This window comes from Leptodactylus fuscus, chromosome 8, assembly GCF_031893055.1.
Source record: "Leptodactylus fuscus isolate aLepFus1 chromosome 8, aLepFus1.hap2, whole genome shotgun sequence".
In the NCBI taxonomy this organism is placed as follows: domain Eukaryota; kingdom Metazoa; phylum Chordata; class Amphibia; order Anura; family Leptodactylidae; genus Leptodactylus; species Leptodactylus fuscus.
Genome location: NC_134272.1, coordinates 6,835,784 through 6,862,305, shown reverse-complemented (window position 1 = coordinate 6,862,305; position 26,522 = coordinate 6,835,784). Strand labels below are relative to the sequence as shown.

General features: G+C 42.1%; 1 protein-coding gene across 1 annotated transcript in view; it reads right to left on the bottom strand.

The window, feature by feature from the left end:
* Window positions 1-26,522, bottom strand: part of ELFN1 (extracellular leucine rich repeat and fibronectin type III domain containing 1) — a 694,846-nt gene that overhangs the window by 244,631 nt on the left and 423,693 nt on the right. The window contains exon 4 of the mRNA XM_075284201.1: window positions 4,377-4,436. The gene's annotated coding sequence lies outside the window, so the exon portion shown is untranslated. The remainder of the gene's footprint in view (window positions 1-4,376; window positions 4,437-26,522) is intronic.

Below are 26,522 nucleotides of genomic sequence, written 5' to 3'. Positions count from 1 at the left end.
GTGGAGAAGCGATCAATGGACGCAGCCTAATTATAATTGTTGACTTAGGCTGCGGTCTCTTGGGTTACAATGGCCTCGGGATACAATGTTGCCAATTTATATTTGTAACATGAATCTACATTCAACAAGGCAGCGTCCGACCGCATGACACGGAATACTTTATGAGTAATGTATGTGCAACAGACCACAGTGGATCAGATTGGAGTAGCAATAGATTGGCCAAAAAGTGGCTGGTACAGGGGCTGGTACACAAGGAGGTGGTCTGACCCTGCCGACCACTGAATTCAGAGTAGTGGTGGCCTGATAACCAATGGGGGTTCCATCAGGGTAACCAATTATCATACTCTGGGATTAGAAGAGAACCCACAGTATGGTAATTGGTGTAAACCAAAATATTGCAAATCTCAAAAGTTTCCTCCATCCCTAAGGGCCAGACACAACCAATGGCGACAACCAGCCCTGTTACTGGGGAAATAAAGTCAATTATTTTATCTATTTTCTGGACTATAAAACCACAGATCCTAGTGTATGTCCGTATACTGTCCATGTCCGTGTCTGTTACCACCCATGTGTCAGCATCTGCAAAATAAGGATTCTGAATTCTTTATTTTTTAACAATGTCCTAACAATGTATCTGCGAAATATGGAATCACAAGGAGGACGTCAGTGTTTTACCCGTTCTTTTATTCATGGACTTGAATGGCTGAGGAACGTAGAGCAAAGAGAAGAAAATCGTGCAGGCCACCTGGTCAGTTCCTCCTATGGAGTCCATGTCTCCATTGACTTTAACAGTCCCTTGGACAGCAAAGTAGTGAGTGTCAACAAGATCAAAGCACAACTACAGATGGGCATTGAAGCGTCATGACATTGGCGTGTCCCAGGTGGCCATTGAGACCCAATCCCCGAGGAGGTCAGAAGATGATCCTGAGTGACCACCAGACTCTGTGAGGGAGCCCTGGAGAGATGTTGAGTTTTGCATTTGGGTCTAGTGGTTTGTGGGTGGTTTTGGATTTGCAAATTTTTGAAAATTTCAGGATGAATCTGGTCCATTCCACCAAACTGCAGCTATTCCTATATGTTACTGTATGTTATACACATTATGTGGCGTCATATTTTGTCTTTTCTGGTAACATCCACCTGACTCCCGGAATAAAGGAGACAGATGAAGAGTGAAGGGGCCGCGCTACTAAGCACCTGAATAAGTGGTCTATGTGATGTCTGAGGATGCACTTGGAAGTCAGGCAGAGGCTCAAGAGCTCCGGCGGAGTCTCCCGGGACAAGTCTGCGAGGGGAGACGCATGAAATATTAAACACAGGCTTTTCATTATATCACAGGATTCATTTCTCAGAAAATATACACACACATAGGAAATGCTGGAAATAAAATTGCAGGCCGCCTCGTGCCGCAGACTTGTGTGAAGTTCTGGGTCTACTTGAAAGGTGAGGCAATCTCGCGCGCCCGCTTTAAACCTGTTTCTTCACAAGCGCGGATAATAGTTGGGCGCAAGAGTCACAGGGAGATAGAAAGCAAAATGTCAATTGCAATACCGTGTGAACTCCATCCAAAGAAATACATTATCCTGCCTAGTGATCGTGGCAGGAGGTTGTAGTCAGTGACTACTCTATAATACTCCATGAGCTATGATCTACCATTGTTTCTTACATCAAAAGCATTACATAGGGAGAGCGTACTGGCAGTGTGGATATACCGCATTTTTCGGACCATAAGATGCACTAAGGTTTTAGAGGAGGAAAATAGGAAAAAAAAATTTTGAAGCAAAAAATTTGTAAAATATTTAATAACAGAACATATTATTTCACCAATGTAAACAGAACTCAACAGCAGCATTAACAACCATTAGGGACTTTAAGCTTTAAGTATGGAAACTCTTCTAATCATCAGGGAACCATGTGATCCGCTGCTCCTTTACACAGCTCCAGTGCCAGCCAGCATCGGGCCAGCAGTCAGCAGTTCAGCATGTCCCGATGCTGGTGCTGAACAGCTCTGCTGGCCCGATAACGGAATAGTACCAATTTTTCCTCTGCTACAGCAGTCACCATACGAGAAAAATATTTTCATAAGTTTGTAGATCAGGGGTTTTTGGACACAGGGATTCCTAATGTGTTTGTGTTTCACAGTAATGTTTTTGTTTTATATGTATTCTAGGGATATGGGGGTGATTTGAATTTTTTTTTTATATATTTTTTTTCATAGCTATAAAAAAAATTTTTTTATATTTTATTTTCACCCACCTAGGGGGTTTGAACCTGCAATCATTTGATTGCAAGTCCCATAGACTGCAATACAACTGTATTGCAGTCTATGGGAGAGGCTCACTATATTATCGTACTATGAAGGCCCTTCCTGCAGAGCGTTTGCCATAGCTAACAGGTCTCCGCTGTACATGAGACCCGATAGCTATGGCAATCTCTCTGTGAGAGATAATGTCCCACAGAGAGCTAAAAAAGTGCCCATGATACCTGTACTAAGATGTCGGGTCTAAAAGATGGCCGGCGCTCCTGCAGAGCGGTTACCATAGCTAGCGTGTCTCCGCTGTACATGAGACCCGATGGCTATTGCAATCCCTCTGTAAGAGCGGCCAGAAACTTTTACCTGTAATGTTGCAGGCCAGCTCCCGCAGAGCCGACCTGTTCCTGAGTTTCAGAGCCGCGTTGCCATAGCTAACAGGTCTCCTGTACAGCGGAGACCTGTTAGCTATGGCAAACGCTCTGCAGGATTCGGTACCACTCGCAGACAATTACCGTAACATACCTGCTTTCCTTCTAACTGACGGGACTAAACTGGCGCTGTGCTTGCCCCGCCCACTACATTCCCGCCCACTACATTCTAGCTCCGCTCATTCCTAGCACTACATTCGGACTATAAGACGCACCTACATTTTCCTCCCATATTTGGAGGAAAAAAAGTGCGTCTTATAGTCCGAAAAATACGGTACTCCTTATACACCTTATTATTACCATAAAGGGATTAGTAAATCAAAGCTACTTTCTTCCAGTAACAGCCCTCCCCTGTCCACAGGCTGTGTATGGTATTGCAGTTTAGCTTCATAGATAGGAGTGTTAGCCATGCTTTTCTAATCCTATACAACTTCTTTAATGTATAACTTAAAGGGGATAAAGGAGACTAAAATATTGATGGCCTATCCCAATGGTGGCTGACATCTAGAACCCTCACTGACCAGTTGCTCGAAATGTTTCCTTTCCAATTATGTCAGGTTCATTGGTCACATGGTACAGCAAGAGCTCAGTCCCATTCAAGTGAAAGTAATACCAAGCACAACTCCTATACAATGTATCGTGATGAACCTGGTGTTCAAGAAGAGGCCTCAGTGCTCAACCAAACATTGTGATCCCTTAAAACAGATGATCTGCAAGGGTCCTGGGTGTCAGACCCCTCCCCCATCGACCCCATACTGATGTCCTATCCTAAGGGAAGAATTAGTCCATGACGTCCTATAGATGGCTACTTAGTATTTTCAGAAATATTGGATGTTTTTTGCATTGTCCTTTGAATCTCTCATCCAAAGGCAAGTTGTAAAGAAAATTGAGAATTGGGCAATACCAAAGAAAAATTATTCATAAATCCCACACCAGACTGGCATTTACTGATCCTACTAGACCACCATACAATGCCCAATAACACTCCAATAAAGACATCCCATAACAGGAAAATTCAATGGCCAATATAGTGTTTGGGTCTGTCCTCATCTGGTTTGCCATACCCAAACTCTGGCCATGGTACAGGCAAGATGGCACTGCTTCAAAAACTACCCTATAAGAAATTCTACCGCCATCCTGATCCAGAATTGCCCCCAGGAAGATCCATCTACAATAAGGAGTCTTACTGACAATGCTCTTCGGGAAAATACAAGAAAATTACATAGTTATTCACTTTTGGAGGTACAAACACAACGATGACGACAAACCTTTAACTGCGTCCGAGCTGAAAGACCAGACACGTCCCGTAGACAAAAGCGTCACCGTAAGACACCGGCCATGTTGTTCTAATCTCATACAACCTTTTCTAATCATCAAGTAAAGCTCCTCCAAATAACATAGCGAGATCGCAGCACCAATGATTCCAGACCGGTTAATATTTTATTAAATACAAACCTGTACACTAGTGCATGTTTCCAAATGCTCGAGCTAAACATCGAGGTCATTAAAAATGGATGCGAGCAGCCGTGAGCAGGTGCGCGGTATGGAAAGACCGGTCTACGGTATAAAAGGTCCACAACTGTTCCCTCTCCAGGCAAACAGAACTGGAAAACTCTCTTTATACCAAGACTGTAAGCCGAGGTCTCTCTCATAGAAAACAACGAGCAAAAATTTTCATCTGGTGTGACTTTTTGTACCTTTTTAGAAGTCTTCGTTGGATCCTTTACTGGTAGACTCTCCAAAGCACTTGACATTCTCTGTAAAAAAAAAGAAAGAAAAATCCATAGATCAATGATTGTAGCGGTATAAGGTAAAATAGAATAACTAGTCACATACAGTATTTATATCCAAATGATAGATCTATAAAAGTTACGCTTGTGGTCACAGACCCATTAGGTCGACATTCGATCCAGATCCATCAATGTTCGGAGGAGACCTGTTGTATTAATTCGTAACTTGGAAGACGTCTTAGTAGAACATCTTCATCTCTGATCTCCTTTCTACGTAATGGCTACAGAACGTTGCCTATTTGAAGTTGTCAAGAATCTTGTATAATGGAATTGTATCATGTTCCAATACAATGTTTCAATTTCCCAATCCTAGATCAATATTTGTCCACATACTAATTTATATCTACGATCTATCATCTACGCTCATCTATACCTACCAACCACAGCACATGCCTTGTATCTTATACCCATTAGGTCAATGTCCTAATCCTTCACCCAATGACATGACCCATTTCGGCCATATATAGTCCACCAAGGTTCATCTATGGCCATGGTTCACCCATCTCCTCAAGTAGGGCCATGGTTTATGGAATGAAGAATGGTTTCCACCAATTACAGTTGGCTTTCTTGTGATATGGAAAACTTGAAAGACATTAACCCCACAGCCAGATAACTATGGAACAGAAAATCTACCGTATTGGTATTTTGGGTCATTGATAGGTGCAATCCTTGGCAATACTTATAAAATTTGCCCAGAAACATGGAGGAATAGGTTTACAGTTGACTTCATGACCTCATGGATAAGGCCTGATCTATATCACAGATCAAGATGGTGATCTAGTATCTTAAGACACCGTCATCCAACATGGTAACCTTCATGGGCCAACCATGAATGAAAAGATATTCACAAAGCAACTCTCTAAAATCTATAGTGTATGGATAGCTTTAGAAAGTAGGTACAATGTGACATCATAACAAAGGCGTATCTGGGAACTTAATATACAGATTTGGAGCCATTGAATCGGTATCAAGGCAAACTGGAATCCTTAAGCAAATTAGAAATCAGTTAAGTGTGGACACATCTATGGATCAGAATATGATAGTTTCATCCCTTACCATACCCAACGAACTGAATGAATTTGTTGCAGCATATTTGTCATTGTTTTGCAGGCATAGCGCCATATGTTTGGTTCTGGCTATAACTGGTACTGCAGCTTAGTCCGATCTAAGCATTGAGCTGATCGGAGATGGATTCCCACATAAGAGATATTGATTGCTCGAAACATAGTATCACAGTTCTGTACAGCACCTTAATAGTTACATATTAGCTTTCCTTCTTCACATCCTACTTGCCCCCATGCCCGGGCCAATAAATTCTGTAAACGCTATTGCTTTCCAGTATAGAATATATGATGTAGATCTGATAGTTTCATTATTGGTGAGCGATAACGTCACATAACAAGAACATATAGAAATTCTCTTTCTTTTTTTTTTGGCCGCTGTATACAGAGCTCCCTGTAAACAACAGACGGCAGATACGGCTTCCATGAATGAGGCCGTTCATCACAGGGTTAGAGTTCAACTCCAGGTATTGAAGAAAAGCTCCATGAATTATTGATCACTTTAATATCGGTAAAGGGAGATAAAGTTTCAGACTGTGTCACTTTCGCCTTTCAAAGCTGCCGACAACCTGGTGCCTGTTTCTGTGGATCGTATTGTGCGATGACCTCCCAAATGGCTGAGAAGCTCAGGTCAAAGGGCGACGCGACGATAATTGGCATCGGTGTCAGGTGGATTATACCACCAATTATACAGTGGGAATAAAGATATGTATCTACTTATCGAAAGGTCTGATACAACGTCAACTTATCAACACTTAATATACTGAAAATAGTTGGCGGAATAATCTATAGAGTTATAATAATATTAATAATATGTATCATTAGGTGCAAAATATAAATGATACTAGCCCCTGCCTGAGACTTTGTCTGCGTGTTGTTGGTGTCGATGATCCACCTATATTCAGCAAATTGCTGTCGTCCATGGTTCGTCTGCTACAGCATTTCCCTGTGATTGTTCCGACATCTCAGCAGTTCGCTGGGACGCCATATAATGAGTGTGTTGTTGGCTTCGATGATCTGCCTGCTCTGGTGTTTTGGCAGCTCTCAAGTTGTCCTGCTGGTGAACTTGTTCCTCATGTCGTGCCTGTGATTGTTCCGGCATCTCAGCAGTTCGCTGGGACGCCATATAATGAGTGTGTTGTTGGCTTCGATAATCCGCCTGCTCCAACGTTTTGGCTGCTCTAAGAGCCACTTGATGCCTAGCTTGCTCAATCCTCCTGAGCTCCACTTGATAAGAAATCTGTGACTTCTGGCTACCTTCATAGCTCTTGTTGTTTTACGACAAATTTTGCGACAAATTAGATTTTCTTTTTCTCGGCATGTTTAAAATTGGCAATTTGGAATAAAGGAGTTCTCCCATCTAGTGTGTCAGCACTGGAGCAGATCAGATAATATCCAATTGCTTGTACACAATGGACTCAGTGTTATCGGTGTGTTTACATAGAGAGATAACAGACCTGGCTTTATCCGCAATCTGCAATTAGCTGAGATAGTCCTGCTGGCAAGAGCAGTGTGATATAGTATATGAACATAAATTCATAACAGTCATAAAGCCATGTCATAAAAAGTAGCCGATGTGTTAATGAAGGTTACAAACTATCTATATGCTGAATTTCATCCAAATCAGCTCAACCGTTTTTGCGTGATTGAGGAACAAACACACAAACTTTCACATTTATAATATTAATAGGATAGGATTAATAGGATTAAATATATTATTATTACCATTATAGGAATATCTCAGCATCCTTCCTCTATCTTGTAATCAGGCTGTGTCCCATCTTGGGACCCAGGGCCTTAACCCTATACTTCGGCACCTCTTGGACATTATAATAGCCTCGGAACTTCTGCAGATTTTCTTTGATACATTGTTACTTTTCTATCTGTTGTATCTCTGTCCGTATTATTACTGCTACTCCTAAGGATAAACCTACAAATAGTCTGATCGTACGTAACACGTATCTAACATGGATAACACATAATACAATGATATACAGACGGAAAGACAGAAACATATCAAGTGCTGAAGGAAATAAGATGGACTTAGAGTAGCAAAGAATAGAAAAACAGAAGTCAATAAAAATAAAAAGTGAAAGTTAGTTAAGATTATAAACAATATACAATGTAACGATACTATAAACATGAAAAATCGAATGCGATAAAGCGAACGACAAACAGGGAAAAAAATGAGATTTGAGGTGAATAAATAAATAAATAAGGCCCGAAAATAAAATCCCTGTGTGTTCATGATAGCATGAAACATATATTGATTTGTCCGTACTGACATATTTTTCCATCAGTGATCATTGAATTTTTAACAGCAACCTCTGTCCTCCCTCGTATATCGTATTCATTAGATCTAGTCATCGATTTGGTGCACAGCGAACGAGCGGCCTATTTGGCGCTCCGTAAATGGGTTCACATTGATGAGATCATCAGAATGGATTGCGGAACGTTACATTGGTCATGCCTGGAGACGAGCGAAAGTCGCTGACTCACACAAATGAATTCATTAAGATCCCGCTAGCAATTAAGTCTTATGTGCTCGGCCCGGCCGCGTTACTGGTTTAACCGGATACAATGGAGCTACTTTATTGTTGGGTAAACTCTTATGTATCACACACAACCCCCGACACATGGAAGGAACGTACTGGCAATAAAGTGTCACCGCCGAAGACGGAATCCATATTATTTATAGATGACTGCGATTAGCCGGGAATAATATGTTAATTTGTATTTATGAGATTCATCTGTTAGAATGGGATAATGAGAATCTTCCCTATAATTAGGATTGTAACTTTTACTCATTCACTTTGTAAATTAGGATGTCTACGTACAAGGAATAATACCAGTTGGCAGCTTACAGATCCAGCCGTATGGGAGAAGACTGGGATGTTCTTACACAATATACAGGTTATCTGGGGCTAGGATATAGATGACTTCGGCCTCATTAATACTGGCCAAGCACAGCGCCGTGCATTGTATAGTGGCCGCGCTTGGTATTGCAGCTCAGCTCCATTCATTTGAATGGGACTATGGTCACGTGACCAACAGACGTGATGTCATTGTCTGAAGAGAGGATAACTAGTGTGTTCATTCCATAGAGGACACCCATGTGGCCTTAGTAAGACCCTTTGTCGAAATGGGGGCCAGTCCGGTTTAGTCCATATTAGGTAGAGAGACCTAGAGGGGGAAGAATTGGCCTGAAAGGTTATGGAAGGGGGAAACAAAGACCTGGAGGCAGAAATTCAGGTCCCTGGAGCCTACAGGAGTCAAAAAAGTGATATTGTGGGGGTTCTATTCAAAATGTTTCATTACAAAATTGCCATATTATTATTACCATAATCAGGGGCCATGGTTGGTCATTGCTATGGGTTCCATTTTTGGTATGGGTTCCCTTTTTGGTATGGGGTTCCCTTCTTTGGTATGGGGTTCCCATTTTTGGTACGGGGTCTCTTTTTTCCTCTGTCAAGGGTCCTAAACATATAGGTAACGTCACCAAACGGGCTGAATTTTTCTTTCCAGAGAATCTTTGATTAGGATACTGTGACGGATCCCATTCACTGACTATTGGCAGAGATAACACACAAAGTATCGATGGACATGGCGTCGTGTTACTATATAGGGTTGGTCTCATCCTTAGTACATGGAGTCAGCACATGAGTCAGTATCCTGAGACTCTCCGGTCTATGGAGCGACACCCACAGTCAGCCGGAACGTTCCATCAGATTTGTACGTATGACAATGTCTACCTGACGTCTTCTTCCTGAAGGTTCCTCAGATGAGACGGAACATGTGACACATACATCCTATTCATCATCATCATACCTCTGACCTTCATTAACAGTCACAGCCAGACGTCACCCGCAATGTAAAGACTTCTTTATTGGCTTCTGAAAAAAGGTCAAATAGTAGCAAGCGGGGGCCGGGGGTCAGCGCTGGTAATTATCTCAGTAAGCAGAGATAACACCATTTCAGCATATGTGAAGCTCAAGGCAAGAACGGCTGCAGACTATCGCATCATTAGTGTACGGCAAGGAAAATGAGAAAAATATATAATAATGATGTCTTTGATCTATGAATTACAATCTTCCCGTCCTTTCAGCCTCATCATCTACTTCTGAGGAACGTTCATTCCTTAAGATGCAAAAATTGATCCGATCTATCCAAAATGTCCATCGCCCAACCTACGGTATGTTGTGATCCTTCATAGCAGCAAAGTTACTATACAGTCACTATACATACACCATAGCCATATATACACCATGTATACACCATATATACACCATAGCCATATATACAGCATATATACACCATAGCCATATATACACCATGTATACAGTATATATACACCATAGACATATATACAGCATATATACACCATAGGCTTATATACACCATATATACACAATAACCATGTATACACCATAGCCATATATACACCATGTATACAACATATATACACCATAGGCATATATACACCATGTATACAGTATATATACTCCATAGACATATATACAGCATATATACAGCATATATCCACCACAGTCATATATACACCATGTATACACCATAGCCATATAAACACCATGTATACAGTATATATCCACCATAGCCATATATACACCATGTATACACCATAGCCATATCTATACCATGTATACAGTATATATACACCATAGACATATATACAGCATATGTACAGCATAGCCATATATACACCATGTATACAGTATATATATACCATAGCCATATATACACCATATATACACCATATATACAGCATATATCCACCACAGCCATATATACACCATATATCCACCATAGCCATATATACACCATAAATATATATACACCATGTATACAGTATATATACACCATAGCTATATATACACCATATGTACAGCATATATATACCATAGCCATATATATACACCATGTATACAGTATATACACACCATAGCCATATATACAGCATCCGACAGTCTGCTGGATCTTCCTTTAATTGAACCTTTTTCTACAGAATTCTGCCTGACATGAAGCCCGGCAGCTGACACTGTGTTCTCCATGCAAATCGGTGCGTTATCATTGACGGCTGTCATGTGCAGCCATTGATCAAACATCTTCTTCCTTCAAGCAGCATAAAGGGGATCACCGTTCTAGGAACGTCCATTAGGGCTGAGAAGATCTGCTCTTGTAACAAAACTTTGCAAATATGAGATTGATATCATGAAATACAGTCAATAAGAATCCAAGAAAACTTGGACGATGCGGCATCTTACAGAAAAAGTACAAAGATGTCACAATATTGCCAAATGATGTAAAAGAAAGACCAAAGCAAGAGCTTCTCGATGTGCACGTCTCCACAACCTCGCTCAAGACACACAAAGCAAACGCTATAGTTACAAAGAACGTAAAGAGATTGTACAAGAGTTAGAATGTAAAAAAGTGATAAAATAAAAGCTTCTTACACTTCTCCCTTCTGCTCAACCCACACCTGGTCCTGGGTCAAAAAATCTGCAACAAAAATGTTTGTTGCAACGTTGCAAATCTGCAACTTTTCTGCAACATGGGACCTCAGCCTTAAAGGGGTATTTCAGGAAATACTAAAATTAACCTAAGCATTCCCTGCACTGGATGAGCTTATTCTCTAATATATAACCAGGTCCCCAGGACACCGATGATCACTTGTACAGAACACAGAAGGGGAGGCCAGAAATCCTCGGATGTGAACATTCCGCTCTGCTCCCCAATGCAACATCAGTATTCCATCGCTGCATCCCGCTCCTGGAGCATGTCATGAGTCACGCATGCCGTGGCTGATTCTGCCATGGAATCCGCATCAAGATAGGGCATGCCGCTTCTTTTTTTCGCTACTAGCTAGTGGAAAAAAGAAGCGCGCAGCTCCCATTGAAGTCAATGGGAGCCGTTTTTGGCAGCTGATTGGATTCTGCATCAAAGCCAGACTCAAGGCGATCAGCAGATCATTGCACAATCTGAATACATGTTGCACCTACAAGACAACCCCTGGTATAGAATGTCATTCAAATTCAGGGTTCTCCTTTAAGGATTTTTGGAAATTGTCTCTATAAAAGGCTCCCACCGCCTCGCTGCGGTGTAATAACAGACTACCCTTCCCTCGCTCTGCCTGGAGAAGCCTTATAAGTTCTATGTCTTTTTCCCTCCACTTGTCCTCGCAGACACGACAGCACGAAGCGGATCCTTCCATATCCCATCAATTCTTGCCATCAGCTGTCATTTGCTCGTGGAAAACAAAACAGGGTGTTATTAAACTCATCACACAGCCGGATATTTGCATTAAGGGTCTGAAGATTTCAGGTTAAGGCGCAGAAACCGGCACACGTTGTTATTATTTCAATCAGATGGAGTGAGAATTGAATGCGAGACGAGATTCTGTCGCCTTATCTAATCACCAGCGCCATGGCGGCGAATGGTGGCGCCGGAGACCACCCCTCCAAGCCACACAGCTGGGGATTGTCTTTGCCGACCCCGATCTCCTGACAGATAAGAGGCGACGTGTAAATAGTTTTTTTAAAAAATTTTCTCGTTTTTTTTTTTTTAAATTGCACTTTTTCGCGCTCGCTAATGGTATTTATTAGGTAACAGAAAATAGCAATTTTACCATCTGCCGCCACGAAAAAAAAATCTCATTAAGCTTCCCCAATGAGCAGCTGCCGAGCAAAGTTTCAGCTGATAAAATTCCGGTTCATTTAAGCCTCGGAATGACACGTAAAACCTTTTGTGTGTGTTTTAATGCGAGCGTCTGAAAACAAATGGCGCCTTTTAATTGTGGAGGATCAGTAATATGACAGCTCGCAACCGATAAATCCACCGTAAGAAGGAATTAGGCGCAGACGCCCGTTCGTCATTAGGTAACTTCTTTATGGAGGGAGAATGGAGAGACGCATTAGACGGTGGCTGAGCGCAGATGGTGGGAATGGAGGGAGTCATGGGGATGCGAAGGCGCACAATGGCCTATAGGCACGACGGGGGGCCTGTACTGTGCGGCATATCAATGAGCGCCGCCGAGTAATGTGTCTGCACCGAGCGCCGTAACAACTGTAAGGCAATAGTCTCTGATCACAGGTACAGCAACCAGCATGCACTGACAGAATAATGTTCTAGGGCAACGCACCTCTGTATATTATCACCTCCATGATGTGACGTCAACGGTCATTGCAACAAGCTGCGACATTTTTATTTTGATACTTAATCCGCACTTTATGCACAATCCTGTATACAAAGGCCCCGTCTTTCATTGTAGTATTATCCTGTACTGTGACATCACTGTGTGTATTATCTCTGTACTGTGACATCACTGTGTGTATTATCCTGTACTGTGACATCACTGTGTGTATTATCTCTGTACTGTGACATCACTGTGTGTATTATCCTGTACTGTGACATCACTGTGTGTATTATCTCTGTACTGTGACATCACTGTGTGTATTATCCCTGTACTGTGACATCACTGTGTGTATTATCCTGTACTGTGACATCACTGTGTGTATTATCCCTGTACTGTGACATCACTGTGTGTATTATCCTGTACTGTGACATCACTGTGTGTATTATCCCTGTACTGTGACATCACTGTGTGTATTATCTCTGTACTGTGACATCACTGTGTGTATTATCCCTGTACTGTGACATCACTGTGTGTATTATCCTGTACTGTGACATCACTGTGTGTATTATCTCTGTACTGTGACATCACTGTGTGTATTATCTCTGTACTGTGACATCACTGTGTGTATTATCCTGTACTGTGACATCACTGTGTGTATTATCCCTGTACTGTGACATCACTGTGTGTATTATCCTGTACTGTGACATCATTGTGTGTATTATCCTGTACTGTGACATCACTGTGTGTATTATCTCTGTACTGTGACATCACTGTGTGTATTATCTCTGTACTGTGACATCACTGTGTGTATTATCCCTGTACTGTGACATCACTGTGTGTATTATCCTGTGCTGTGACATCACTGTGTGTATTATCTCTGTACTGTGACATCACTGTGTGTATTATCCTGTACTGTGACATCACTGTGTGTATTATCCTGTGCTGTGACATCACTGTGTGTATTATCTCTGTACTGTGACATCACTGTGTGTATTATCCCTGTACTGTGACATCACTGTGTGTATTATCCTGTGCTGTGACATCACTGTGTGTATTATCTCTGTACTGTGACATCACTGTGTGTATTATCCTGTACTGTGACATCACTGTGTGTATTATCCTGTACTGTGACATCACTGTGTGTATTATCCTGTGCTGTGACATCACTGTGTGTATTATCTCTGTACTGTGACATCACTGTGTGTATTATCCCTGTACTGTGACATCACTGTGTGTATTATCCTGTGCTGTGACATCACTGTGTGTATTATCTCTGTACTGTGACATCACTGTGTGTATTATCCTGTACTGTGACATCACTGTGTGTATTATCCTGTACTGTGACATGACTGTGTGTATTATCCTGTACTGTGACATCACTGTGTGTATTATCTCTGTACTGTGACATCACTGTGTGTATTATCCTGTACTGTGACATCACTGTGTGTATTATCTCTGTACTGTGACATGACTGTGTGTATTATCCTGTACTGTGACATCACTGTGTGTATTCTCCTGTACTGTGACATCACTGTGTGTATTATCCTGTACTGTGACATCACTGTGTGTATTATCTCTGTACTGTGACATCACTGTGTGTATTATCCTGTACTGTGACATCACTGTGTGTATTATCCTGTACTGTGACATCACTGTGTGTATTATCCTGTACTGTGACATCACTGTGTGTATTATCTCTGTACTGTGACATCACTGTGTGTATTATCTCTGTACTGTGACATCACTGTGTGTATTATCCCTGTACTGTGACATCACTGTGTGTATTATCCTGTGCTGTGACATCACTGTGTGTATTATCTCTGTACTGTGACATCACTGTGTGTATTATCCTGTACTGTGACATCACTGTGTGTATTATCTCTGTACTGTGACATCACTGTGTGTATTATCTCTGTACTGTGACATCACTGTGTGTGTTATCTCTGTACTGTGACATCACTGTGTGTATTATCTCTATACTGTGACATCACTGTGTGTATTATCTCTGTACTGTGACATCACTGTGTGTATTATCTCTATACTGTGACATCACTGTGTGTATTATCCTGTACTGTGACATCACTGTGTGTATTATCTCTGTACTGTGACATCACTGTGTGTATTATCTCTGTACTGTGACATCACTGTGTGTATTATCCTGTACTGTGACATCACTGTGTGTATTATCTCTGTACTGTGACATCACTGTGTGTATTATCATGTACTGTGACATCACTGTGTGTATTATCTCTGTACTGTGACATCACTGTGTGTATTATCCTGTACTGTGACATCACTGTGTGTATTATCTCTGTACTGTGACATCACTGTGTATATTATCCTGTATTGTGACATCACTGTGTGTATTATCTCTGTACTGTGACATCACTGTGTGTATTATCCTGTACTGTGACATCACTGTGTGTATTATCCTGTACTGTGACATCACTGTGTGTATTATCTCTGTACTGTGACATCACTGTGTGTATTATCCTGTACTGTGACATCACTGTGTGTATTATCCTGTACTGTGACATCACTGTGTGTATTATCCTGTACTGTGACATCGCTGTGTGTATTATCTCTGTACTGTGACATCACTGTGTGTATTATCTCTGTACTGTGACATCACTGTGTGTATTATCCTGTACTGTGACATCACTGTGTGTATTATCCTGTACTGTGACATCACTGTGTGTATTATCCTATACTGTGACATCACTGTGTGTATTATCTCTGTACTGTGACATCACTGTGTGTATTATCCTGTACTGTGACATCACTGTGTGTATTATCATGTACTGTGACATCACTGTGTGTATTATCCCTGTACTGTGACATCACTGTGTGTATTATCTCTGTACTGTGACATCACTGTGTGTATTATCCTGTACTGTGACATCACTGTGTGTATTATCCTGTACTGTGACATCACTGTGTGTATTATCCTGTACTGTGACATCACTGCATTAGTCCGGCTTTGCTGAGCAGAACACGCTATTATTCTTACTTGCGCTGTTTCTATAGCGTTACGTCTTGGTCTTGTCCATCTGATGGCCCGGTCATGTCGCTCACATATCTAGAGATGGTGAATTTATTTCTAGTCTTGAATACGAAGCCTAAAAGCCTGACTGTGTATAACACACCAGAGTGAGGTCACCCAGATCTGCCCATTAAAGCCTTAACTCGGCTTCTGTACAATTACAATCTGCTTTATCGTCTTATGTAAACATTTCCCGGCTCTTATTTTATAATTAACCAGCGAGTCTTGGTTTTCGCCGCCGACAGCTCTTCGTACAATATTTGTGTGGCCTCTTTCTATTTACTGTGACACCGCCATGAATTAGATACATGTTACCTTGACAGAGCGCAGTTATATATAGACAATACATAATTGCATCTAATGTAAATTAGAATCTCAAATTGCCGTTTGCTCTCGGTTCGGATTTTGTACGACGTTGCAAATGATATCTCTGATTAGGCAAACAGGAATATAATTAACATGAATTCTTGTAAGGGGGTTTTAAGAAAGGTGTCACGGGGTTGTTTTCGAGTTTCCGACTTAAAATGGAATCTTACATTTAATTATTGCATTAAGGAAAGTAAAGAGTAGACTCAAGTGACTCATGGCGGAGACGTGGAACCGCGCGTTCCGAGAGTGTCCTGCAGAAACTGGGAACAACAAGACATAGACCATAGGACGTATATTGTTAGGCAGGTTAGAGGGGTCTGAGGGCAAGTCCATCGATCATGATTGATCCTATAGATTATATTGTGATAAAGGTCACGAAAATCTCTGGGACGAAAAGGAGTTGCAGATTAGCTCAGAAGAAAGCTGTCTTTGTCGCTACCTTGTAGTCAATGCCTGACCCCTTAAAGGGGACCTCTCACCACCTCCATTCGTTGCATTTTTTCTCTAGCCCCCACCATTCCTGAGTAAGTCAACATGCTAATTAGGCTCTCTATTGTCAGGTGGGTGGTCCTAGACCTGAGCACACTGCCAGAGACAGCCCACCTAAGAACCTCATTAGCATATTGGTTCTCGCTCAGGAATGGTGGGGGCTAGTGAGATAATTCCAACTGTGCCAGAATCAGTGAAGTGGCGCCTATTGAAGGATGCAAAGACTTGGATTTGGTGAAGGCGGTGGAAGGTTCTCCTTAACAGGCCATGATGCAACATGAATCCAAGAGTCTTCTCCAATGGAAAAGGGAGACAGCTGTTTTAGGTTATGGCCCCACATCAGTACAGAGTAGGGTTCTTGGTTACCTGGGTGAGATTTACGGGATGTCTTCGGGTGGAGGTTTTCTTTCTTATCATATGGAGGGTGTTAAGGATCTGCAGTGGAGTTCGTTGTGGGCTGAATTTGGATGAGACATGGCAGGACAGGGCTCAACGAATTTACTAAAGCTGGTTTACATTATATCTCACATCTATGCCAATCCCCGGCACGTTGCTCTCATTAAATGAGGTGCACCCGCACCGATACAGAGGAGATCATGTAAGAAATGCCAGTCTTGATAAATCTCTCATACTAGGCTCAAGCTTGTCACTACCTTATAATCGAACCAGCGACCATGATGGACTGTGCACGTCTCAGATCGCAAGATTGTTGCTCTCATCCCTTTAAGAAATGAGTCCGTACAGAATTTGGGGTTTGTAAATGACAAGATGGTAAAATACAAAGATGGGATTAAAGGATTGGAAAAGTCTTTCATAAGTTCAATCAGATCTCCGGCTCTCAGACGTATCCTCAGGTACAGACGGAGCTTGTTTGATTTTCTGTGTTTACCTCTCCTTTCTTAAGTCGATTTTTTTTTTGCTTTTTTTGCGTAACAAAAACACATTTACTAAACATCTCCATTAAAAAATTCCATCTGAAATGAACAAACCCATTTCCTAAGAAAGCGGCAATCCTCTGATCTTCTGCAAATGTAACCAAATAAATATAGAAAGGAAAGAAACTTACGGATTGGTTTCGCCTTCAGCACAAAATGCAATTTTATGAAAAGTACATTACCAGAAAAACAGTTTTCCTCTTCGGGACTTAGACAATTTTTAACTATGGCTGGTGGGGTTGTGCGCCCTGTTATTAAGTTAATCACCATTATCTATGACTATGGGCACCAGCCATTATTCTGCTCAGATTCCAAGTCATTTGTTATCTCTATTTAACAATGAAAAAAAAAAAAAGTATTGCGTAAGTATTGTGCGGAGGATGGGTGAATCTTACACAATGAAATTCTCGGAAGGGGTTAAAAACAGGATTGTTTTCTTCCTAAAACAGCGCCATCCATCTCCATAGGATGTGTCTGGTATTGCAGCTGAGTTCTAAGTGGCTTGCAATAACTGATGCAGCCTGTGGTCAAGAGTAGGGTTGAGCCGATCTTGAAATTTCAGGATCGTTTTTAAAATCTGATTTCCGATCATTTTCCATCTGAACCCGATCCCGATCCCAATTCCGATCCCAATGCAAGTCAATGGGATCTTTTTTAATTATCGAAGATCGGATTTTAAAAACGATCTTATTCACTAGACAGCATGGAGTCTAAAAATTGTTTCAAGTTTTTGGACTCCACGCTGTAGTGATTAAAAAAAAATCCCCCGGCTACTTAGCCCCCCTGGTTTCCACTTACCTGCACAGATCTGCTGCCGCTGCTGCTCCCCGTTTTTCTCAGTCCGGTCCTCTCTCATTGACATGCCTTCAGAGCGCCGTGCGCACCCCCACCTCCCTAGGCTAGTGTTAGAGATGATGGGACTAGGCGGGGATTGTTGTGGCTTAGGAGAGTGTGGGCGGGGAGACGTGAGTGCATCACTCACGTCTCCCCTCCCAGTACCTGCCCACACTCTCCTAAGCCACAAGCCCCGCCTTCTCGTAGCATCTCTAACACTAGTCTAGGGAGGCGGGGGCATCCAGGGCACTCTGAAGGCATGTCAATGAGAGAAAAGAGGAGTGAGAAGAACGGGGAGTGGCAGCGGATCTGTGCAGGTAAGTTGAGGAATCAGGATTGGAATTCCATTCCTGATCTTTTTATACGGGATCGGAACCCGATCACGATCATGAAATTTACTCGATCGCCAATCGGGATCCGATCTTTTCCAACCCCGATCGCTCAACCCTAGTCAAGAAGTTATATTATATGTACCCCAAAATGATACCGATAAAAACTACAGCTCATCCTCGAAAAAACAAGTCCCCATCCAACTGCATCAATGTAAAAAATAAAATAACAATGGGCATTGGATTGTATTGGCAAAGAATTAACTATTTTTCCCGAAAAATACCAAACTGTAAAGAAGTTCCTGTATCTTTATTATCATCCTATTCAAACCAACAAGGGGGGGGGGTAGTTTTTTTTGTCTTACCTTTAATCAATAAATTACAGACTATGTACCCAAAACACATTATGGCTCATGAATTGTAATGATGAGAACATGAAAAAAAAATTAAGTGGTCGTTCATTGATACTCAAGTCTCATGAGCCTGGTCATGAAGGGGTTAAGGTGCCCATATACATAAGAGCAAAGTCAGCGGAATAACCAATGGCAGCAGAATTGTCAAAGTAGCTTATGTGTATGGGGATGTGCAAACGTTACCCTGATAGATAATGTCACGGTAAGGAAGGATCAGGCATGTTGAATTTCCTTATGTCCAATCTTTATTTCTAATGGGAGAGCTCTGGTGCTAGACTACCCTTTCCCCATAGAGACCATATAGCATGTGTATGGAGGAGTTGGAATGTTAATGGTCAGCTACTGAAGGTATATGGGTATTCCCATCTAGTTTCGGAGGTTCTTTAGTCAAGGCTTAGTCCAGTGGATAGACAATGATGACCTATCCAAAAGATTGGTCCTCATTGTTAGATTAAGGAAGGGGGCAACACCTGGTCCCCCAACGATTAGCTGAATTCAGTGCCAGAAACCGTATACAAAGTATATATATGGCTGGTAACAGTTCTGTTCCCTTCCGGTCCCCGGGTGCGCTGTATAGAATGTGGAACGTCTTTGGTTCAAGGACTTTTTTTTGCACCACATCCCTGTTCGCTAACCAAATTTTGGCAGAATGCAGTAATACGGTAGTGAGGACCAGGACAGGCGCACCTTGGCCTGTAAGCTACTTCCCGACTGGCTCAGATGTCCATTGTGGCACATGGTTGTCCCTGATTTATTACGAGGCCGGAACCTCCAGATAATTTAGGGTTCCTCATGTTAACTAGGACATTTATTAAGACTGGCGTATGAAATTTCCCCAATGTACGGCCTGAATGTAGCAGAGGCCCCGGAGAATACATCTTCCAATGTACCGGTGCCAGGCAGCTCCCGAAACGCACAGGGTTTTTGTCTTTGCAGCATCATCCCTGATGTTAAGATCTTTCGTTGCGGTCAGTTGACAGTCAGTTTTACAGCACAGTTTTTTTTTTTTCTCACAGCGTCTTTGTCAGACTATAATGAAAAATGTGTAAATTTTCAAATCCAGAAGTGCGGAGTTGTGTTTTTTGCGATGTTGCAGATGGTCCCTCCGGATAATGAAGGAGCTTTTCTAACTGAATTATTAACAAGCTTTTAAATAAAGACTACAAACTGAATATGAATGAAGTATCTTCCATATACCGTGCACTAAGCCAGTCTAGCCACACAATGCGCACGTTCCGATTACATATTTGGTTATAGTCAAGCTGGAGGCTCAGGCTTAAATCCATCCATTAGATTAGATCAATGCTGGAAGGATCGGCGGCCACCTCTCCCTAGTAACTCTCCCGTCATGTTTGATGTCAGGATAAAGAAGTGGCGGACATGCTTGATTTCAACATGCCCACTCCCCTACACCCCTGAATACATCTAGTCACATGTTTATGTCTATATGGGGGTCTAAAAAATTAGCCCAATGGCTATCTAAGGTGGACAGCCATCTATGAGTATTCACATGTCGGAAGTGAAGAGGAATCTGAGTCCATCTTCTCCCCAGGCCTGTGGATCCCCATAGAAGAGGGTTGAAGTAGAGCTTTGACTTTCGGCCGCAGGTTTGCTCATTGACTACCCTCAGAAACAATCCAGCTAGTCAGTAGTTACATTACGAGTTCTGCCACTGAATCAGTCTCAGAATTCATGGTATGACTGAGTACAACAACTACTTTCTTAGCATCCTGGAAGAAAGAAGTGTCCATCACTATGAGAGACAGAATTTAGAACTGATATCGAGGAAGAGTCTGCATCAAAATAGGTTCCAAATTCCCCAGTTGTGTCACAGGAAGTGACATCACGCTCTAATTCAGCGACATAAATGGTTCCCATCGGATAACTTGTTTCTAGTTAGATGTATATGTGTAGAACAGTGCGCCAGAAGGTCCCCCGTCAACAGACTGATGCAACCTCTGAAACTGGACCCCGAAGGTCAGTCTTGGCTAGAACTTTATTATAGTGTCACAACCAGAGTCAGATCGTTGGCCATTTTGACCCTGTATTTGTTGTCATGTGTTTATGTTTGTATGAGGGCATATGTCCATGGATTTCACTATCAGATCTTTGGGGGTCCGACAGCTGGGACTCCCAGTGATCAGGAGAATGATTGAAAGTCCTCCTGCATCCTCCATGTGAAGAAGTACCAGAGTGGGGGGCCCTTCATTTACTTCTATGGGGAAGCACCATGTAAGTAAATGGAGTGACACTCCCATAAGCACACTCACGCTTCATTCACATGGAGAGACGTTCAGACCAGTTTTTCTGATCCATTGGGATCCCAGTGCCCCAACCCCCAGCAATCTAACATGTAACCCCATCCAGTGCATGGGGAACAGATCTTTGTCATGGCACAACCAGTCTAACAAGCTACAACTCAACATGCAACGATAGATACATGTAGGATATTATCTTGTGATACAATGTAACAAAATCATGTTGTATTGAAAAGCCAGTTATCTAGTGACACACGTATAGGGACATATCTGTGCCCATCTAACGTATATATATATTCTATATATGTGAATGTGTGTATAACCGTGTCTATAGCTCATCCCAGGACAGGTTAGGTTGTAGCAATTTTTTGTAGTTGTAGCGAATACTTCCCCTTACCAATAAATGGGATGACATGAGCCCCCCCATGGAGACGTCACGTTATCTAATCCCGATGACTGATACATAATTCACTTGTTTGTTTGCGTTCGGTCTCTTTTATCTATCCAGTCATTTGAGATTTACCAGCTCACAGTGGGCCCGGGAAATTAAAGAGTCTATGGATGATTAAAGGCAAGTTTTTCGACGCTTTGATTTGGGTTGATGACTTGGTGAAGTCGGACACTCGTGTCTAATGATGTGTGAGAGTCTGACGGCTGTAAACATTGTCTTTTTTTTGGTTTCAGAAGGAGAAGCTCCGTGAAGATCAGAGAGAGATGCAGATGATTTGGGATGACTGCTCCGGAGCTCAACGCCTTGCCAAGGAGAGTTTGTTATTCAAATGGGGGGATCTCGTCTTCCTGTGGTTCTCCACTCTCCTAGTTATGGATGAAAGAGATATGACTTGGGCCCCAGGAGCATGGCATTCATTATTTGAAGAATCAAAGCTATTTTAAGACATCTTCTTATATGTCAGGGTAGAACAGAACCCATGGACTTACAAAACTCTATGACGCTCTATCTCATCTCCCCGAGGGACTTTTTTTTTCCTTCTACTTCTCTACCTAAGATGTTTTCAGTATGAAAAAATGTCTGGAGAAAATCAATCAAAGCTTGTAGTCTATGGAGAGACGAGATTTCACTCCCTGGATCAATTCATCAAGATCTACATCACTGTCAAGTTTGGTAAAAATGACATAAATGAAAATACATGGAGCTGTAAAAACTCCAGGCTGGGGGTATGAATATTAAGGTAATGCTTAGGGGTCACCCAGGTCAACCAATCAGGGTTGCAAATTAAAAAAGGGTCTTATGTAGGGTTGTAATACCAAGTACAGCCACTCTACAATGTGTGGCGCTGTGTGGTCAGTGGTTAAGAGACCACAGAAAGCAATAGCATAGTCCCAGAACACCTTTTGAGATCCCAGTGATCGGACTGCCACCTATCTGCAACTTGTCCTGTGGCTAGGTGATAAGCAGTTTACATGGGCAGACCCCTTTAAGTAAGATAAAACATGGCTACTCCAATCTGCAATGTGATTGGCTGTTAGTCCATAAGAAACACCTGCAACTTGTGTTACATATACATAAGTAACACAAGGAGGTCATCTATTGTCCCCTTTCTTCCTCACACAAACCTCTGGCCTTCGCAGAAGTCCCCCCCCCCCCAACCTACATAACTGCTGCCTCGTACTCAGGCCAAGGAGCTTACTGTATACGATTCTATATAGTGAGGGCAATAAGGACGTGTCATTGCTCCAAAGAATTAAACGACAACATCCTCCTTGTTCCAAGTGTTCATTTGCATGTGGACAGAAGCGCCAATAGCTTGGTAATGGAGAATCATATCACAAAGAGAAAACACAGGTTGGTTCAGGTGACCCTAACCTATCTACTTGTGGGAATGGCTGGAGATTTTGGATTGTGGTGACCCTAACCTATCTACTTGTGGGAATGGCTGGAGATTTTGGATTGTGGTGACCCTAACCTATCTACCTGTGGGAATGGCTGGATATGTTGGATTGTGGTGACCCTAACCTATCTAGTTGCGGGAATGGCTGGAGATGTTGGATTGTGGTGACCCTAACCTATCTACCTGTGGGAATGGCTGGATATGTTGGATTGTGGTGACCCTAACCTATCTAGTTGTGGGAATGGCTGGAGATGTTGGGTTGTTGTGACCCTAACCTATCTACTTGTGGGAATGGTTGGATATGTTGGATTGTGGTGACCCCAACCTATCTAGTTGTGGGAATTGCTGGAGATTTGGATTGTGGTGACCTTAACCTATCTAGTTGGGAGAAAGGCTGAATATGATGGGTTGAGGTGACCCTAACCTATCTACTCAAGGGAATGGCTGGAGATGTTGGGTTGTTGTGACCCCAACCTATCTAGTTGCGGGAATGGTTGGCTATGTTGGGATGTGATGACCCTAACCTATCTAGTTGTGGGAATGGCTGAATATGATGGGTTGAGGTGACCCTAACCTATCTACTCAAGGGAATGGCTGGAGATGTTGGGTTGTTGTGACCCTAACCTATCTACTTGTGGGAATGGCTGGAGATGTTGGGATGTGGTGACCCTAACATATCTACTTGTGGCTGGATATGTTGGGTTGTGGTGACCCCAACCTATCTCGTTGCAGGAATGGCTGGATATGTTGGGATATGGTGACCCTAACCTATCTAGTTGCGGGAATGGCTGTATATGTTGGGTTGTGGTGACCCTAACCTATCTACTCGTGGGAATGGCTGAATATGATGGCTTGTGATGACCCTAACCTATCTACTTGTGGGAATGGTTGGATATGTTGGGTTGTGGTGACCCTAACCTATCTACTTGCAGGTATTACTGTATACACGGGGTTATAGTGACAGGCTTCCTTTAAGGATTACCCTCCCATTCCATCAGCCAATTATAAAGACGATGTCAGGACGCTGGAGACATTCCTCCACCTAAGATCATACAACCTATTATTTTCACTCGCGCACTCCAGGTATACAATTTCTATTCTCTGTAATCTGATCAGAATTGAACGTTTGCCAAGCTCGGCTTTATCAGATTGTGATTTCCTGAAAGGCAAAGACGTATGCACATCGCAGCACCACGCGCCGCACATTAGGGAAGAGATTTCCATAAGCAAACACTACATTAGCCTACAAGGAGCAAGGAGGCCTGGCCGCGGTGCAAGGAATGACCCTGCTCCTGACATTGCTCCTTCTTAGTTGTTAATCCCTCTTTAGTTGGATTTTAGCAGATCCCATTTAATCGCTGCGTTTACTTCATTCCCTCAGCCACGCCACATGGAGTTGGATGAGTAATTCACAATCTTGTAACAGGTATCAAATTAGGCTATTACTCTAAGAGCTGGCACTGTCGTGTGAACCTGGCCTATTAGTCAAGTTAATTAATATAATAAAGCGGCAGACACAAGGCCAGCGCGTCTCAATCACTCGCAACGCCAAAGTGCCTCCAGCCAATATATTTATTGAGATTTTTTACGTATATATATATATAGCAAATTAGAAAAATAGCAATTTATTTTATTACAAATGTCCAAATTATTCAAGCTTCATTACATCATATCTCCATTATATAAACTATTTCAAGGGTTTGTCCAGGATCCCGGAATTAACAAATTAGTAACTTGCCGTTTATAGCGCTTCATTGGGTTTCATTAAAAATTTGGCCCCAGTTTACTAATGCAAAATACACAGCGAGATACCGTGCAAAGCCGAATACACACCAACATACTGAATACAAACTGTCTGTGCAGTCCATATATCCTGTACTGTGACATCACTGTGTGTATTATCCTGTACTGTGACATCACTGTGTGTATTATCCTGTACTGTGACATCACTGTGTGTATTATCTCTGTACTGTGACATCACTGTGTGTATTATCCTGTACTGTGACATCACTGTGTGTATTATCCTGTACTGTGACATCACTGTGTGTATTATCTCTGTACTGTGACATCACTGTGTGTATTATCTCTGTACTGTGACATCACTGTGTGTATTATCCCTGTACTGTGACATCACTGTGTGTATTATCTCTGTACTGTGACATCACTGTGTGTATTATCTCTGTACTGTGACATCACTGTGTGTATTATCTCTGTACTGTGACATCACTGTGTGTATTATCTCTGTACTGTGACATCACTGTGTGTATTATCTCTGTACTGTGACATCACTGTGTGTATTATCTCTGTACTGTGACATCACTGTGTGTATTATCCCTGTACTGTGACATCACTGTGTGTATTATCTCTGTACTGTGACATCACTGTGTGTATTATCCTGTACTGTGACATCACTGTGTGTATTATCTCTGTACTGTGACATCACTGTGTGTATTATCCTGTACTGTGACATCACTGTGTGTATTATCCTGTACTGTGACATCACTGTGTGTATTATCCTGTACTGTGACATCACTGTGTGTATTATCCTGTACTGTGACATCACTGTGTGTATTATCCTGTACTGTGACATCACTGTGTGTATTATCTCTGTACTGTGACATCACTGTGTGTATTATCCTGTACTGTGACATCACTGTGTGTATTATCCTGTACTGTGACATCACTGTGTGTATTATCTCTGTACTGTGACATCACTGTGTGTATTATCTCTGTACTGTGACATCACTGTGTGTATTATCCCTGTACTGTGACATCACTGTGTGTATTATCTCTGTACTGTGACATCACTGTGTGTATTATCTCTGTACTGTGACATCACTGTGTGTATTATCCTGTACTGTGACATCACTGTGTGTATTATCCCTGTACTGTGACATCACTGTGTGTATTATCCTGTACTGTGACATCACTGTGTGTATTATCCCTGTACTGTGACATCACTGTGTGTATTATCTCTGTACTGTGACATCACTGTGTGTATTATCCTGTACTGTGACATCACTGTGTGTATTATCCTGTACTGTGACATCACTGTGTGTATTATCCCTGTACTGTGACATCACTGTGTGTATTATCCCTGTACTGTGACATCACTGTGTGTATTATCTCTGTACTGTGACATCACTGTGTGTATTATCCTGTACTGTGACATCACTGTGTGTATTATCCTGTACTGTGACATCACTGTGTGTATTATCTCTGTACTGTGACATCACTGTGTGTATTATCTCTGTACTGTGACATCACTGTGTGTATTATCCCTGTACTGTGACATCACTGTGTGTATTATCTCTGTACTGTG